The following is an 18611-nucleotide window of genomic DNA, read 5'->3' as shown; positions in this document are numbered from 1 at the left end:
TTCATCAGGACAATGCACCTGCCCACAAAGGTGTTTTTCGGCAATGGGAAAATTAAGGGATCTGCACTATGAAATGTTGGGACATCCACCTTATTCCCCAGATTTGGCTCCCTCTGACTTCTATCTCTTCCCAAAACTAAACATCTTCTTTGCTGGTCAGCATTTTTCTTCAAATCAAGAGGTGATTGCGGGGTATTTTGCAGATCTTACTGAGAACCACTACAGGGATAATGGTGCTGGAGCATCGCTGGAATAAACATATTAGTCCTAAGGGAGATTGAAAAATAAAAATAATTTTGAAATTATAAATTGTTTTTTCATTGTTAGACCGAGAACTTTTCAGACCACCCGCATATGCTGAATGCTCAGAAACGTGAGCAGAAAAGTGCTTCTCTTGTTCCTAACCATTTCTGAAACTAAACGGAGTTTCGCTGATGAGAGTTACATTTTTGGTATATTCTGTTATGAATAATTTTTAGGAATATAGAGTCTGGCTCATTAGGCAAATCAATCTAAAATCATCACAAGTGTTTGTGTTAGGTTTTTTAGGCAATGCAATGAAGACCGAGTTCATCCAGTCAGGGGTAGTTTACCAGTATCATAAATTCTGTTGAATAATTTACAATTTTATCAATATTATTGTCACTGATTAGTTTAATAATTTCTGGTTGTAGTTTTTTGGGTCTGCACACTTTACCATTTCTTGATAATTTGATCATATTTACTACTTCAGACTTCAAGATAGGTGGGTCTGTGACTATATTCCTTGAATTTTTTAAGTCTTGTCTATTATCAGAAAGTAGTGCCTATGTGTATTCAGTCCAAATTTGTTCTTTCTTATATGATTCTGGGATTATCTCTTCTTCATTAGTCCTAAGTAGCATAGGATGTCATTTTTTCATTTTGTTTCCAATTTTTTCAAAAAAAAAAAAAAAACTAATTTTTTTGTGAAGATTGAAGTATTTTTTATTTTTTTTGTAGATACTCAATTTCATTACATTATTACTTGGTTGTCTATACAAGAGTTGGAGGAAAAAACTCGTGCCAAGAGGTTTAAGAATATTGCCATCAGGATGTAAAAGAGGTGGATACAATGAAGGGTAGAATTTATGTCCAACAGCCTTAGCCAGGAACGAGAAGTCTCAACTGCCAGTTGATCAGGAGACACGCTTATTGCATTTGTTCCTTACGATATGTACTTTGTTAATGATTTCTTTACACTTTTTTTCAGGATAACATAGGCTAAATGAGAAGCTCGAATTTTGATTCAATGGAGCCATTGAATATATGTTGTATTTTTTATCTTGAACTGCAAAAGCACATGAATGGGAAACGAAAACTCCCGTTGCAGTAAGGATTATTTCAGATATTTGGTGAGAGCAGATGTTTTTGAATGAGGACTGCAGAGACCATAGAAAATAGGGACAGAAATCCTGGATGTCATTCTGCTTGGTACTGATATAGTGCCATAAGGTAGAGGATGAGACTGGCTGGGAGGAGAACAATCACAAGTAAGCAACCCTAAAAAGTAGAGAAGCCAATTTTTCTGATTTTTTTTCCCCTCTTTGGGAATCATAATCGGTAAATTTTTTTAAAATGACTTTTTCACTTTTTTTTATTGATGCCTATTTTCTCACTGCTAATGAGAGTATGTACCAATTGTCTCATCAGCAATGAGACAGTGTGAAAACAGCTGATATGCATTTACATGAAAACCAGTTCAATCATTCTAAAATTCTTGATGTTCGTCATCTTTCTCTTATTTTCATTATGTAAAGATATTTACATTTTATTTACTTTTATCACAAAAACTACGAGAATGCAGTTCTCAGAGTTTTAACAGAAATAAGTAAATGACACTGTGACTGCATTTAATGTCTAATTTGGCATAAATCTAATATCTCAAATGTGTTCAGAGCAGTCCAATGCAGCATATTTCATTCATTAGATTTTCAACATTAGATTTTCTATCAAATCAGAATTTACATTTGCTTATTTACAGGTATCAATAATAAAAGCAGCAGCATGCATAACCAAACATTGCTGCAGATCCCCATCCTAAGCCAAACCTACTTGATACTTTACGATTATGATGCATAATGTAGCAAATGATGAGTCTACCTGTGAAACAGGAGATAGCACAAATCAACAGACTGTACAGCTGGAGGAAGATGAATATGAGGTTGAAGATGTGGTTGCAGCAGCAGCACAAGGTGATGGAATGCATAAAGATGAGGCTGAGACAGGTAGGAATGGAAATCACAATCAGGATCAGGGAAATGGGAGTGGTCAAACTGAAGAGAGAGAGGTGTAGTATAGCAGCCAGAATAGAGAATGGTGGTGCTGGTAGGATAGTCTCAAACATACAGTGAATGTTATGTTTATACACAAATGTAAGAAGTATTTGAAACAAAAGCTGAGTTTGTGGCATTGGTTGAGACAGTATGACCAAAAGTAATTGGAATAAGTGAAACTTGGTTGGCTGAGGAGAATGTGATGTCGGGAATAGAACTGGAAGGATATATAATTTTCCGGAAAGATAGAGATGTGAAAAGGGGGGGGGGGTGCTGTTAATGATTCAGGAGGAATTGTGTCCACAAAGAGTGGAAGTTGATGGTACATACACAGATTTTGAATCTGTATGGTGCGAGGTTGAAATAAACAGGTTAGTATATCTGATAGGATGCTGTTATAGACCAGGGAATGCTGAGAATACTGATTGTGAAATGTTTAGGCAAATTAGTTGGGCACGTAAAAAGAAGGTGATCCTGATGGAAGACTTTAATTACAGGAATATAGACTGGAAGGAGGAGATAGTGTATGGGAACAAGGATAGTGAGTTTGTGGAATTTCTGAGAGATAAGTATCTTAAGCAGCACGTGATTGAAGCAACTAGAGGCTTTAATGTTTTGGATTTGGTGATAACTTCACAAGATTTAGTTGTTAATGAGGTGTTGACACTGCCACCAGTTGGTAAGAGGGATCACGAGGCACTTGTTTGGGAAGCGATGAAACAAGAAAAGGTCATCACTGCCAAGAATGAATACATGTGGAAGTATAATGCAGGTGATTATAAGAAGCTCTGTAGACAGTTAGCATTAGTACGTTGGGTAGATGAGCTGAGCAGAAAGGATGTTGACAATGAATGGAAACTCATAAAGCAGTACCTGACAAAAGCAATGTATGACTGCATACCGAGGGTTAAGCGAGTGAATAGAGTGGGAGTGAAATGAATGAACAGCAAAATCAAGCAAGCTGTGCTGGAAAATAAAATGTTATGGAGGAGGTACAAGGCAGTTGATGGTGATCAGATCCATGAAGAGTATAAGGTGCAGGCTAGAAAAGTGATGAGCATGGTAAGGAAAGAAAAGGTGCAGTATGAGAGGAGATTGGCTGGTCAGGCCAAGGTTAACTCAAGGGAATTTTTCAGTTACATGGCAAGCAAGAGGAAGAATAATTATGGCAGACTAACATTGGTGGATAGTCATGGCAACAGACTAACAGCTACAAAGGATATAGTAGAATTATTGAACGAGCACTTTATCAGCATATATCATACTAGTATAAATGATCTGGTACAATATATAGCAGAGAGGCAAATATTAGAAGAATTGGTAGTGAAAGAAACAGAGGTGGATCAGATGTTGGTTGGGTTAGATGTGAATAAGGCTGTGGGAATGATTGAGAGTATGCACATTCCTTAAACATACATATCACCATGTATGCTTGAATGTGCACCACAGCTGGTTATGCCTTTGACCTGGTTATTTAATGAAGGTCTTGCAGTGGCTAAGGTTCCTAAGAAGTGGAAAGAGGACAAAATAGTACCACTCCACAAGCATGGTTCTAAGACAGAAGTCTCCAACTATAGGCCAGTCTATATAACTGCAGTTGTGGTCAAGGTGTTGGAAAGATTGGTAAGGAATAGAATACAGAATTGAGTTGATGGACATGGTATTATAATAAATTTAGTTTAATCATTTATCCAAGTTTGAGCAAACAAAGTTTGCGCCTGAAAATATCTTCACCTCTGGGTCTGGCTTCCACTGAAGAGACTTTAATAAAGGTCGAAACTAGTCTGGGTAGTGGCCCTTCCCTTAATGCATAACATTATACATATCCGCAAGGAGATGTGTTTTGCATTATGGGAGATGTTGGGATAGGAGTGATGGGAGCTTTCTACGAGTTGCCTGGTGTTGTACTACCTTACCCCAGTCCTGAAGATATTTTCAGGCACAAACTTTGTTTGCACACACTTGGATAAAGGATTAAACTAAATTTATTATAGTCTAACCAAGTGAAAAATAAACTTTCAGGACATGGTATTCTTCATGAAGTCAGCATGGATTTGTAAAGGGTAGGTCTTGTTTCAGTAATTTACTTGCATTTTATGATAAGATGACAAGTGTGTTAGATTAAGGTACAATCATATATAGTGATATTCATAGACTTTGAAAATTGTTTGATAGATTATCACATGATAAGGTGGTGCACAAGCTGCAAAGGATGGGAATAGACAGTATATTGGTTAGATGCATCAGAGATTGGTTCTCTGAACAATACCAGCAGGTTGTGTATGATGGAGCAGTGTCTCAAAAAAGAAGGATGACCAGTGGTGTGCCCCAGGGTTCTGTTCTTAGGCCCTTGCTGTTTAACTTGTTTGTAAACAATATATCAAGTGGACTGACTGGGGATCTTCAGTTATTTGCTGATGATACAAAGTTAAGAAGAATTACAAGTAGCACTGCCGATGCTGAATCCTTTCAGGAAGATTTGAATACTTTATACTTGGACAAAAGAGTGGGGTTGTAGTGTTGATATCAATAAGCACAAAGTGTTGCATTTTGGAGTGCACAAATATAAAGCTGTGTACTATAGTGATGGTGCTGTACTGCAGGAGGTGGATAAGATTAGAGATTTGGGAGTGATGGTTGATAGCAATCTAAAGTTTAGAGGGCATATTGCTAGGGTTGCAAAGACTGCACATCATAATGCTGCTATGATAAGACACACTCTAACATGCAAGAATAAGGAAGTGTTGTGCCACAGTATAAGGCACTGGTCAGACCACACTTGGACTATTGTGCTCATATCTGGTCACCTGGTTTTCAATATGATGTGGAGACACTGGAGAAGGTCCAGAAGCGAGTGACTAAGACAATATTGGGACTTAAGAATACTGGCTAAGGAGAGAGGTTGAAGAGATGTGGATTGTAAAGTTTGGTGGATAGGAGGAAGAGAGGTGATATGATAGAGATGTTTAAGTTAGCAAGAGGATTTTATCAGATTGATCCAGAAGGAATTATAAAAAGATGTGAGGAGTAGATTTTTTACATGGAGAATTGTCAATGAATGGAATGCATTACCAGAATGTGTTGTTAATAGAAGGAGTGTTAAGGACTTTAAAATTCTATATGATAAATATGTTATCAGTTGAATGAACCTCCCATGATGAGTCTATTGACTCCATGGAGAGTGCAATAATAATAATAATAATAATGATTTGTTTTTCATGTTTTTTTTTGTGTTTTTTTTTTTAATACAACCAGGGGTTTGTATTAAATAAATAAATTCAGGTATCATGCAAATCAGATATGTAGTGGCAACTTATACATTTTTTTTCATTTTTATATATCCATTAACAGAGCTTGTTGTATATATATATCCATTAACAGAGCTTGAGTTGTGAGTCAGCAGTTAGAATTGAAGGAAGTACAGGAAGATGGTTTAATGTTAAATCTGGTGTGAGACAAGGATGTACATTATCCCCTCTGTTATTCATTATCTATATGGATCACATTATGAAGGAATGTGGTATTAAACCTGATATCAAAATTGGAGATGTTAATGTCAGCTCTTTGTTTTATGCGGATGATGTTATACTTCTAAATAAATCCGCTACAAGTCTGCAAGATTCTCTGACTAAATTGAATAGCTGTTGTAATAGATATGGTATGAAGGTCAGCAATAAAAAGACAAAGACAATGAAAATAGGCAGAATCATTGAAAATGTCAACTGTGAATGGAGAACCTGTGGAACAAGTAAAACATTTCAGCTACTTAGGCACAATTTTTACTGAAGATGGTAAACTAAATATAGAAATAGACAACAGAATCAGCAAAGCTGGTATCATGGGAAGTCAATTGAATAAATTCATATGGAATAAGAAAGAAATTAGTCGGAACACTAAATTAGCTGTATACAAGACAGTGTTCAAACCAATTTTAACTTATGGATCTGAGAGCTGGGTCAGAAGTAAAACACTTGACAAAAGACTAGAGACCGCAGATATGAGAGTCCTGAGAAAGATTAGAGGCGTGAACAGATGGCATCAATGGCAATATCATATTAAAAATGAGGATATTAGGAAAGAACTTGACATTGTCAGCATCCATGAATGCGTTAGCAGAGCTAATCTCAGATGGTATGGTCACTTAAATAGAATGGGAGAGGAAAGATTAGCAAAACAAGTGTTCTCTGCCAGGTTGGCAGGAAAACGACCCAGAGGAAGACCAAGATATAGGTGGATTGATACGGTACAAAGTGCCTTAGACGATAGAAATATAAGATCTGATAATGTTGGAGTCTTGACAAGTAACAGACTGATTTGGAGGAAAATTGTAGATAGGAAGTTAGTAATGATGTAGTTTTTTCATGTAGTACTGTCATATCCTGTACACCCCTTGAGGGTACATGGCAGGAATTTGATGATGATGATGATGATTAACAGAGCTGACTATTCAAAAAATAAAATTTACAGAAATAATACTTGGTAATGAGATGTACACAGTGTGCTATACTGTGTATAGCTGTGTACTATAGTGATGGTGCCGTACTGCAGGAGGTGGAGAGATTAGAGATTTGGGAGTGATGGTTGATAGTAAACTGAAGTTTAGAGGGCATATTGCTTGGATTGCAAAGGGGATTATAAAAAGAGTTAATTGTTATAAAAAGAGTAAATGTTATAGTATGCTATAACATTTAAATTAAAGCTGCCAAGAAATTACATTCTTGTTTAATCTTTTATCCAAGTGGGGGGCAAACAAAGTTTGTGTGAAACTTTACTTACATTTCGATAAAGGATTAAACAGGAATTTCTTGGAAAGTTTAATTTAAATTATATAACCAAGTATAAAAAACTTTCTATATACAGTATGCTACATTTATGTTTCTGCTACAACCAACAATTTGCAATCCAAGTATAATAGAAGTGAATTGTGATAAAGCTGTTCAAATATTGTAAATAATTGTCTGTGATAAAAACAGTATTTCAGCAACAGAAAACAAAATAAGGAAAAAATGTATGGGAAAATATAAAAATAATCAAGAGGTACTTCGCTGGAATCATGTTGGAGGCTTAGTGGATTGTATACAGCACTCAGAAAGGATTAAAACAGAATTTAATACTTCCTATATTTCATCTCAGTCACTGTGACATCTTCAGGGATTACAGTACAACTAACATAACATATACACAAATACTACACACTACTAAGCCCAACCACGAGGGTGACTCTAAAGTCCTATCTATGTAGGTGGAGTGCCCTCTAAGGGCGGCTGTAGGTGGCCTCGAATGTAAGGTGGGATCTCTGATGATAAGTGTTTCCCAAATCTTAGAAAGCTTGATGCAACCGTATTTATTAAGATTTGGTTGATTTCTGAGAGCTGCTGCTGATTCTAAAAATAGTCTCTCTTTTTTTGAATTTGCTGTAGTGGAGCATGGTGTTTTTTTTCCATGAGATCCTGTGTGTTGTATCCAAGACATGGTCAGCCAGGCCTGACTGACCATAGTCATGGTTGCAGATGTATGACTTGTGTTCCTCTAGGCAGATGGTTGCTGATCTGTCTAAATTACACCAGCATACAGGAACAGGGTACTTCATAAACTCCAGGCACTGAGAGAGAGAGGAGGGAGATGATCTTTTGTGGACCTGATAAGGGTAGCAAGTTTGCAGCGGGGTTTAAATGTGTAGGTTGTACTTTTTTAAAATCTTGGCCATTTTTTCCGGTGCCACGGATGTAGGGTATGGTGATGGCATTTCTAAACTCTTTCTGAAGAGAAGACCGAGAAATGGGGTAGGAACTGATTTTTTTTAAATACTGTGATCGAGAGGAAAGTGTTGTGTATGTGGTCGAGCTCAGTTGTAAGGGCAGTTCCACTGGAACAAAGATTGTTGGCGCTCTTGGTTAGAGTTTTAATAATGCCATATTGTTGAGCAGGATGGTGGTGGTGGTGGGAGAGTTTGTGAATGCCTGTGTGCGTAGGTTTTCTATATACAGTGAAGGAAAGTGTACTGTTAGGCAGGCGTGTAACTAAGGTGTCTAGGAAGGGTAAACAATTGTTCTTTTCCTTTTTCATCGTAAACTGGATTCTTGGATATAGGCTGTTGAGGTGACTGAGGAAGGAATCTAATGTGTCTGGGCCATGAGGCCAAATAGAGAACACATCATATACATATCTTAGCCAGATAGAAGGTTTGAGCGGGGCTGAGTCTATGGCTCGTTTTTCAAAATTTTCCATATAAAAAATGGCAAGCGGGGGAGGGGGGACCCATGGCAGTTCCCTCTATCTGCTTGTAGATTTTGTTCTTCCAAGAAAAATAACCAGAATTGATAGCAAAGGAAAAGAGATCTAAGATGTCAAAAGGAAAAAAGGAAAAACGTTTTCTAAGAGTGTTAAGGTATCAATTAAGGGAATATTGGTAAACGGTGAGGAGATGTCAAAGCTTACCAATATGTCTGTGTTATTTAAGGTTAGATTTTCTATTAAGGTTTTAAAATGGGCAGAGTTTTTTTATATAGGATGTGGAAAGTCAAGTGTGTGTGGGGGGGTCAGAGAGTTGGCCAGTTGTTTTGACAGTTTATAACAAGGTGCATTAGAGGCATCTACTATAGATCTCAGTGGGGAATTGGGTTTGTGGATTTTTGGTAAACCGTATATTCGGGGGGGGAAACAGAAAGGTTTGAGTTTTTGTGCAATCCAGAGGCCAGGAAGATAGAATTTAAAATCATACTGAAAACAGTAAGTTTTTTAATTTTTTAACTTGTGTTTTTGTGGGGTCATGTTCTAGTGGGATGTAGGTAGAGAGATCTCAAAGGATAATCTCCATTTTTCGATTTGTATTCTGTGGTACTTTGGACAGACAAGCAGATCAGCAGCCATCGACCTAGAGGAACACAAGTCATACATCTGCAACCACGACTATGGTCAGGCAGGCATGGCTGACCATGTCTAGGATACAACCCACAGGATCTCATAAAAAAAAAACACCATGCTCCACTAAATCAAATTCAAAAAAAAAAGAGACTCTTTTTAGAATCAGCAGCAGGTCTCAGAAATCAACCAAGTCTTAATAAATATGGTTGCATTAAGCTTCCTAAGATTTGGGAAACACTTATCATCAGAGATCCCACCTTACATTCGAGGCCACCTACAGCCACCCTTAGAGGGCACTCCACCTACATAGATAGGACTTTAGAGTCACCTTCGTGGTTGGGCTTAGTAGTGTGTGGTATTTGTGTATATGTTATGTTAGTTTTTTTGTAATCCCTGAAGTTATCTCAGTGACTGAGATGAAATATAGGAAGTATTAAATTCTGTTTTAATCCTTTCTGAGTGCTGTATACAATTCATTAAGCCTCCAACATGATGTCCTCACAGCACTTAAGCCTCTAGACACGAACTTTACAGAATCTAACAAAAGTTCATGTGAAATCAACAGTTTTTTTAATTTTATTTTGCAGCTATTTTAAGGTTAGATTTTCTATTAGGGTTTTAAAATGGGCAGAGTTTTTTTATACAGGATGTGGAAAGTTAAGTGGGGGGGGGGGGGGTCAGAGAGTTGGTCAATTGTTTTGACAGTTTATAACAAGGTGCATTAGAGGCATCTACTATAGATCTCAGTGGGGAATTGGGTTTGTGGATTTTTGGTAAACGTATATTGGGGGGGGGGGGGGAACAGAAAGGTTCGAGTTTTTTTGTAATGTCCAGAGGCCAGGAAGATAGAATTTAAAAACTTCCTTAAAAAAGTAAGTTTTTTCATTTTTTAACTTGTGTTTTCGTGGAGTCGTGTTCTAGTGGGATGTAGGTAGAGCGATCTCGAAGGATAATCTCCATTTTTCGATTGTATTCCATGGTACTTTGGACAGACAGGCAGATCAGCAACCATCCACCTAGAGGAACACAAGTCATACATCTGCAACCACGACTATGGTCAGGCATATTTTGGTATTCATAATGGAAATGAATACCAAAACAACACATTTTATCATCACAGTCCGTTAAGCAACTATATATGTTACAAGCAGAAACATCTACTGAAGTTATATAGTAGCAAAAATCTATTTTAGTGACTTCCATCGTCACAGACTTCAATCTATAAACGTATACAATCATTGACAATGAGATAAGGCCATTTATTAGAATCATCTTAAGCTCTTCAAAACAAAACTAACATGTTATCTAAACCATTCTCCATAGCTCAACTGGTATAATGACACTATTTAGGTGGAAAGACCAGTGTGAATCCTATCTAGGATGCAGAAAAATTTTATATAAGGACTCTTTAACTTAAGGTGAATTTGATAGTGAATTTGTCAGAGATGGAAAGTTTTTTCCTGCTGAGAAGACTAGCTGTCACCTATGCTGCAAAACAGACAAACTGACCCCCCCACACACCTAAAAAAAAATTAAAAAAAAAAAACACATGAAACTGAGAAACACATGTATATCATGTTTCTCATGAACATGTATATAAAATCAGCAAACATATTATGGATTTATAATAAGCCAAGTTGATTACCCATGACAACCCTAACGCAATAAATGGAAAATGAGATGTCATCTGAAATAATTTGGTAATATGTAGGTACCTTGTGAAAATATAGCATCTTGAGAGTGATAGAAAAAAAAAAGCTTTCTTTTGAATAAACTGTGTTGAGAACTAGACGCCATGATCTTTTTTTTTTAATTTGGACTTGAAGTCAACTAAGCATGAATCAATACTGGCCAGCAACATCTCCACAAGTTATACTTGTGGAGATGTTGCAGTATTTTAAAGGGAAGAGAAAAAAAGAGAATAAATATGTACAAATATGTAGACATATTTTGAAAGTAGGGAGGGAAGGATACTAATGATAACTTCAAAGGAAAATAAGTTGAAATAGAAACAGAACTTTATTTAAATAAGGTCGTATCATTATAGTTTAACTTCTGCGACTGGGCAGTCAGTTTTCTGTACAGTGATAATGGATGATTTTTTATCCTCAAACTTTGCAACTAATGCTAGTGTTCCATATGGTTCTATTTTTACATATACTTTCTTCCTTCTATATATCAATGACCTTCTCCAGCTGACTACAAATCTAATAATTTTATGATGTATAACAACCACTACACACCTGTTTCTCATTTAACAAACCTTGCACTACAGAGGTCACCAAAAATTTCAGAATATTAACTCCTACAATCATAAATTTTGATCTCTCAACGATTCATCAATGGGGCACTAATAAATTTGCTAATTTACTATTTTATTTCTTAAAGACTTTTCTTCTAGTTTCACTTTTGACAATATCCAATTCTATAGACAGGATGAAACTTCTCTTTGGGGTTATGCTAACCTCCAATCGCAATATTATAGTGGAACTGGGTTCAAGTCTAGTCGCCGACTAGAGAAACTTTTTTTAAGCCTTTTTTCAACCGCTTCCCGAGTTAGTCAATCTCTCGCACAGGCAAACAGGTTTTTTCTTCTGGAAACTAGGGTTTTTTGTTCCATAAACTCAAAAAAATCGACCGTCGAACCCACACTATTTTCAGACATTAAAAAAATATTGTGTTAGCTGTCTCTTTACTGCGTGGCAATTAACTCAGTGATAGCCTCAGGCCAGCTATCTCTGATTGACTGCCAGTGGAGATTGAACTGCCCACTCAGTCTCCATAAGTTAGATAATGCTAAAACAGCCATGCCCACTCCACATACGGGAATAATAGGCATTAGCTGATTTTTTTTTTGATTTTTTAGTAATAAGGTGTAACACCTTTTGATGACTTCTATATGGAAATATGACTTCTGTATTATACTTCAACCTAGGTATCATGTCTGGGGTCTGGCTCCCAATGATGAGACCTCAATAAAGATCAAAACTGGTCTGAGTAGTGGCCCTTCCCATAATGCATAGCATTATACATATCCCATAAGGATATGTGCATTGCATTATGTGATACTAAGGAAATTAATGTGAAATCATTAGCCTCTATATACAAGCAGCCCAGTCATGATGTTACTTCATGCGTAAATTTTTATTTGCTTATACTTGGATAAAGGATTAAACCAGGAATATAATTTCTTGGCACATTTAATTTATGTAAAGCTTATGCCATACCCAAATCAAAAGAGACATTACTTTTATACTGCCTCTTGTACATTAGTAACTATCATGGAATGATGAGCTGCAAGGAAAACAGGTTGAAAGAGAATGGGAAGTGATTAAAATGCATTTTATGTGCAACAGACCACTGCATATGAAAAGCCAGGCATATAAATAAGATAGGAGTGAAATGGATGTACAATGAAATTAGGAAAGTGGCATGGGAAAAAAAAGTTAAAGATATAAGATAGCAGGCAGTGAACAGATGTATAAGATGCATTCCAGGGGTGATGAGCATAGTAAGGAGAAAAGAAAAAAAAAAAAAAAAAAAAAAAAAAAAAAAAAAAAATACTGTCCTGACTGGAATCCAAACCACTGTAGTTTTATTATGTGGTGAGAAAGAGAAAGCATATCAATAGAGAGCAACACTAATGGATAGTGACAAAGTTACCTCTCTAAAGGATATTGTGAAATTTAATGGGCACTTTGTCAGTATATTTCATACTGGTGAGAGTGATGCTGTTGCCGTGCCCAGAAGGAATATAAATGTTATAGGTACTAGACATGAATGAATTACAGGTGCATGAAGTGTTGAGTAAGCTAGATGTTAATAAAGCTGAAGGGGGTGTTAGATATATCACTACATATTTTCAGATGTGTGCAGTGAATTGTAGCCTTGACCCAGCTATTTAATGAGTCTCAGAATAGGAAATTGGAAGGAGACAAAATTTCAAATTATACACCAATACATATATATAAAACAATTCTAAACACAAGAGGTAACAGAACCTACAATACATCAGGGTCATGTGTAGACTGAGGAAGAAGGAACTATTGATTATTTTTCTGAAAGCTGGAAATTGTAGTTGCTATGAACTTTGTGAGGGTAGGCTATTCCAGAGGCAGATGGAATAAAAGAAGCAGGTTTGGTGAGTTTGCATCTGGACTGTAAAAGGATGCTGGATAGCTTGTGGTATGTTTTAAAAACAACCCCAATAGAAAGTGAAGAAATGATGAATGTCGATGGAGTATTTGTAAAAAGACTGTCTGTGAAATAGTAGCTGAAGTTAGTCATTGAGAGAGGGATCATCTATTACCTGAATTACCTTCTTCTGACCATCATCAAGAATTTTTAAAGATGATTATGGTGCACCACAACAAACATGTATACAATATTCTAAGGTTGAGCAGATTTTGGATTTGTACAAAGTTAGGAGCTGGATGAATGAAAAGTAGCAGCATGTTGAATGGAAAAAGATGCATAATTTTTTAGAGACAGAGGAAACTATGGATGTAAGATGTTTATGAAAGGCTGGGGATAATTGTCAGTCCAAGAAGAAAGATATGATTCTCTCTCTTTCTCTCTCTGGTAATTTCTGCATTATCAAAGATAAGGGAAAATGAATTGAGATATTTTTTAAAAGTTGATAAGATTGTATTTTGGTAGCAACAATCTATCAAAAACTAGGTTATCCTTGTTCCTAAAGAATAATATAGGTATTATTATTTAAGATGCTTGTAAAAGATCTTGAGGCTTGGAATGTATGTGCACTACATGTTTGTCAAAATAAATAAAACTTATTTTGCTTGTAAAACAAAATAAATTTACTGAAAATTACTGAAAAAAGAATGCACCATAACAAATCCTTGCTGATCTTCACAGAAAATATTATTTTCACCTGCTCAGTTTTATATATGAGCACTTACCAATTTTTTTAAATACTTTAACAACCACAGAAGTAACACAAACTGGTCTATAATTTGATGCCTCCATTTTCCCACCACTCTTATGCAATGGCACTATCTTACCCTTTTTCCACTCCCCAAGAACTTTTCTAGTTGCAAGGCTTTCATTTAATAGCAAGTCAAGGGAGCTGTTAGTTCTTTAATGTACTCCCTTAAGAATCATGGTAAAATTTCATCCAATCACACAGCCTTGCTGACATTCAGAGTACTTATTATTGTAAATACACTCACTTCATTTACTTCTAATCCATCAACCCTCTCCATCCTCTCTGGCATAAGACTCATCTCCCCAGAATGAAACACTCTAATAAAGTAATCATTAAACAGCTTTACAATATCATTCACCTTGGTCATTAGACCATCTTTTCCATTTAGCAAGACCAATCATCCACAACCATTCTTTCTTTTACTAGCCACATAATCCAAAATTTACTTAGGGAATTTTTTCATTATTTTTGTTAAAAGGAATAGTTTATATGATAGATTATGTTATATACTCGATTTGTTGATTATTAAAAATTATTAAAGATTATTCCAATTTTTTTTCATATCCTTTTAATTAAAAAAAAAAAAAAAGCTGAACCTGAGTATCTCCCTGGGTCTAGCTGCCATTGAGGAAACTCGGTGCTAAGAGCTGAAACCAGTCTGAGCAGTGAACCTTTCCATAATGCATAGCAATATACATGGCTGAAAGGAAGTGTGCTTTGCATTATGATATACTAAAGCAACTGCTATGAAGTCAACTGCCTATATATAGTAGCTTAGTGTGAAGATACTTGACATGCAAACTTTATTTGCTTAATATAGGATGTTATTTTTTTTTGCCTGTTATAATTTATTTAGGTCCTGCTTTATCAGTCTACTTGCATTTTATGAAAAGTGACAAATGTACTTTATAAGGAAAACTCCTATAAAATATCATTCACCTTGGTCACTGAACCACCTTTTCCATCTAACAAGTAGATGAAGATGGATAACAGATTAGACAGGTTGTCTTAAAGATGCGAACGTTGTGTATTGGGAATGGAAGGGTGGAACAACCATTCCAGATAGGTAATCGGTGATTTTCCACAGGGTTTACTCAGCCTATTATTATTATTATTAAACAAGACCTCATGGAGTCAAAGACTCATCTAGGAGGTCCTTTTATCTCACACACATCTCATCATACCGGGTCTTAAACACATTCAAACTCCCTGCAGACACCACACTCTCAGGCAAGGCATTCCAATCATTCACAACTCTGCACGAAAAAAACCTGCCTCTCACTCCCCTACTCACACCCTCTTTATACAGTTTCCAGGTATGACCTCTGGTTCTCCCCTGATCTCCCACTATTCTCTGTAGAACTTCTCCACCATTGATCCTATAACAACCCCTTACCAACTTGTAGGTCTCTATCATATCTCCCCTCTTCCTCCTCTCCACTAGACTCTGCAAATTACATCTTTTCAATCTTTCCTCATACTCGACATTCCAGAGGTCAGAGACTACCTTAGTCAGTCGCCTTTGGACCCTTTCCAACATCTCTTCATCCTTCTGAAAACCAGGTGACCAAATCTGGGCACAATAGTCCATGTGTGGCCTAATCAAAGCCTTATACAATGGAACAAGAATCTCCCTACTTCTACACGTCACTGTCCTCCTCATCATTCCCAGAAGTCTTTGTGTTGTCTTCACAATTTTGGCGATGTGTCCCCTAAATTTTAGATCCTTATCCACTATCACTCCCAGAACTCTTATTTCCTCTACTTCCAACAATATATTCTCACCAAGCATAAATTCTGCATCCCATCTTTGTTTTCCAAATTTTAAAACCTTACATTTTGCAACATTGAACTCACATCCCCATTTGCTTGCCCAATCACTCAATTTATTCAAGTCTTCTTGCAAGGCCACAACATCTTCACTACTCTTTATGGTTCGTCCCAACTTTGCATCATCTGCAAACAACTGAATATCTCCATCCAAATCTTCGCCAATATCATTAATATACAAGTTAAATAGTAATGGCCCTAAAACAGATCCCTGAGGCACTCCACTAGTGACTTTCCTTTTCCTGGATATTGCACCCCCCATACAAAATTTATTTTTCTAATCATCAACTAGATTCGAAACAAAGTCTTCCTTCGTGCGATGGAACACTTTGCTTTGCAAGAGATGTGGTTTGCAAACACCACATCCACTGAGCTACACAATCTCTTTTTTTTTCATTAATGATAATTAATGATAATGATTTTTTCATTATTCATTAATGATATTTCATACAAAAAAATAAATAAATAACATCAGTGATATTTCATACAGTAGATATTCAGTTGCCAATTATGAATATTTCTGGAGAATTTTAAGGCATCATGCTGATATCAAGTACTGTCAGGAAGATTTAAAGACTTCTGGCCTTGGCAGGGGGGGTCAGGTTATCATTTTAAGCATTTTAATGTTCGTAAGTATTGGGTTTGACACAAGGAATACAGAAGGTGTAAGTCTATGGACTACACTGGTGGCACTGTGCTCCAGGAGGTATAAGATACAGTCTTCGAATGATGATCAAAAGACCCTAAATCTCATCCAACTCATGGAGATGATGGTCAACAGAAATTTAAAATTTGAAGCATATACTTACAAAATTAAAAGGATAAGAAGGACAGTGACATAAGGAGGTGACTGTATCACTACATAAAAGCCTTGATCAGGCTACACCTGAACTACTGTTCATAAACGTGATCACCTAGTCTCCATTGTGATGAACTCTAGTCTAGAAATTAATATATTTTTTTTTTGTCTCCTACCCACAAAACATGATAAACCTATAGTACATCAGCACTATGGACTGGCTAAAGTTTTTTAAATAATTTCTTTATTATTTTATTTACCTTTTTTGTATTTTTTTATTTCTTTTTTTTAGATGGTCTGGAAATGCTCTACAAATGAAACACGGAACTATTTTCAAACCACTTTGGGCTTCCAATAAGCAGGGGAATAGGCTAACACAGACAATGAAATTCATCCCCCACCTAAAGACACAAACATCAATGCTCACAGCAGGATTCAAACCTGCATCCTACTGGTTAAGGAAAAAGATGGGAGAATGTAAAACCACACAGTTTAGTGGATAGGTAGAAAAATAGGTGAAATGACAGAGACTTTTATTATTGGTGATGGAGTTGTGCCAAATTAATAAAGAAGGATTTATACATAGCACAAAAGCAAGAACTGAAAGGGATCATCCCTGGAAGATGTATAAGTGTGATAAACAAGGATGATGGGGGAATAGATATTTGTGTGTGTAAAGAATTGTGGTAAAGAAGTGTCATGAATGCTAAAGCATGAATGAGTTTAAAGTTCAATATGATAGGCCTGTTGAGTAAAATCACCCATGATGAGTCCATTGCCTCTGTGGAGATCTGTTAATAATTACAACAATGCTCATACGAAGAAGTACAGATATGCAAATATTCAAAGTCCACATAAAATTTAAGTCACTACAAATATCACTTATCTAAAATAGGCATGTCATGTTACAAGTCACATTCAAAACTAAACTGAATGTGTTCTACAAACGAGAAGACGACGGTTACCTTCTGTGATTAGATGAGCCATACAGAGATTCTTCGGCTAGCTTTTAAGAGCAGTTACCACAACACAATAGTCACCTTCTACAAAGACAAACATCTACTAACGTTGAAGGGGAGGAAGGGGGGGTTATGTAAGAAAATATTCACATGGAACAATTGAATTTAATTAACTGAACAGTCACAAGTGTATACAGTTTTTAATTTAATTCTGAAAATAATATTATAAACTTCACCACTTAACACTTCTTCATGAAATTAAAAATATATATATACATATTAAGTTACGGTATAATGGACATAATACGTGCAATGTGGCTCAGACTTAAAATTTAAAAATATTAAAAAAAACTTACTGTGTTTATTTGTTTATTAAAAAGTTGAACGTCAGTTTTCTAGTTATTCTTTGGTCATGCTAAAACATGATTATAAAAGTGTTGAGAAGCGTTTTTCTTGTAAGCAGAATATGTTAAAACATTTAATGACGAACGATATTTAATTATAACGAATAATAATAAATAAAGTATGTTTATATACACGTATTTACTACACCGGCAAACAGAGCAAAACACTTCTCCAACTCGATAACTCCCGCCTGTCACCTAACGGTAGTGATAACTATGGAAAAGAGGGAGGGGGAGAAAGACTAAATAATAACAAATAAAAATTCTTTCACAATAAAAGATTTCAATTAAAGTAGTCAACAACAACAATGAAAGAATTATAATTCTTTAAATTATTATTATTCTGTTCTAAAGCAAAATCCAGAGCTATATATAACAATGTTTTTTTTTTTCCTTTGAAAAATAGTCGATTGATTTGTAAAGAAAATAGTCAGTATATAAGCAAATTATCGTTTAATGTTAAAAGCCTCATCAGTTCATCACTAATACGGCTGCATACGGTTAAAACTATTAAAA

General features: G+C 35.9%; 1 protein-coding gene across 2 annotated transcripts in view; it reads right to left on the bottom strand.

Annotated features, from left to right (window-relative positions):
• Positions 1-18280, bottom strand: part of Cdk8 (cyclin-dependent kinase 8) — a 190176-nt gene extending 171896 nt beyond the window's left edge. The window contains exon 1 of one of the 2 annotated variants that reach the window (XM_090403316.1): positions 18048-18280. The gene's annotated coding sequence lies outside the window, so the exon portion shown is untranslated. Of the gene's footprint in view, positions 1-17697; positions 17744-18047 lie in introns of those variants that run through there. The other variant, XM_090403317.1, reaches the window with a different exon arrangement.
• Between the last annotated feature and the right edge of the window lie 331 nt (positions 18281-18611).

Source organism: Typopeltis vanoorti, chromosome 14 (genome assembly GCF_054136105.1).
Source record: "Typopeltis vanoorti isolate ZY-2024b chromosome 14, IOZ_Tvanoo_1.0, whole genome shotgun sequence".
In the NCBI taxonomy this organism is placed as follows: Eukaryota; Metazoa; Arthropoda; class Arachnida; order Uropygi; family Thelyphonidae; genus Typopeltis; species Typopeltis vanoorti.
This window is presented reverse-complemented; position numbering and strand designations above follow the sequence as displayed.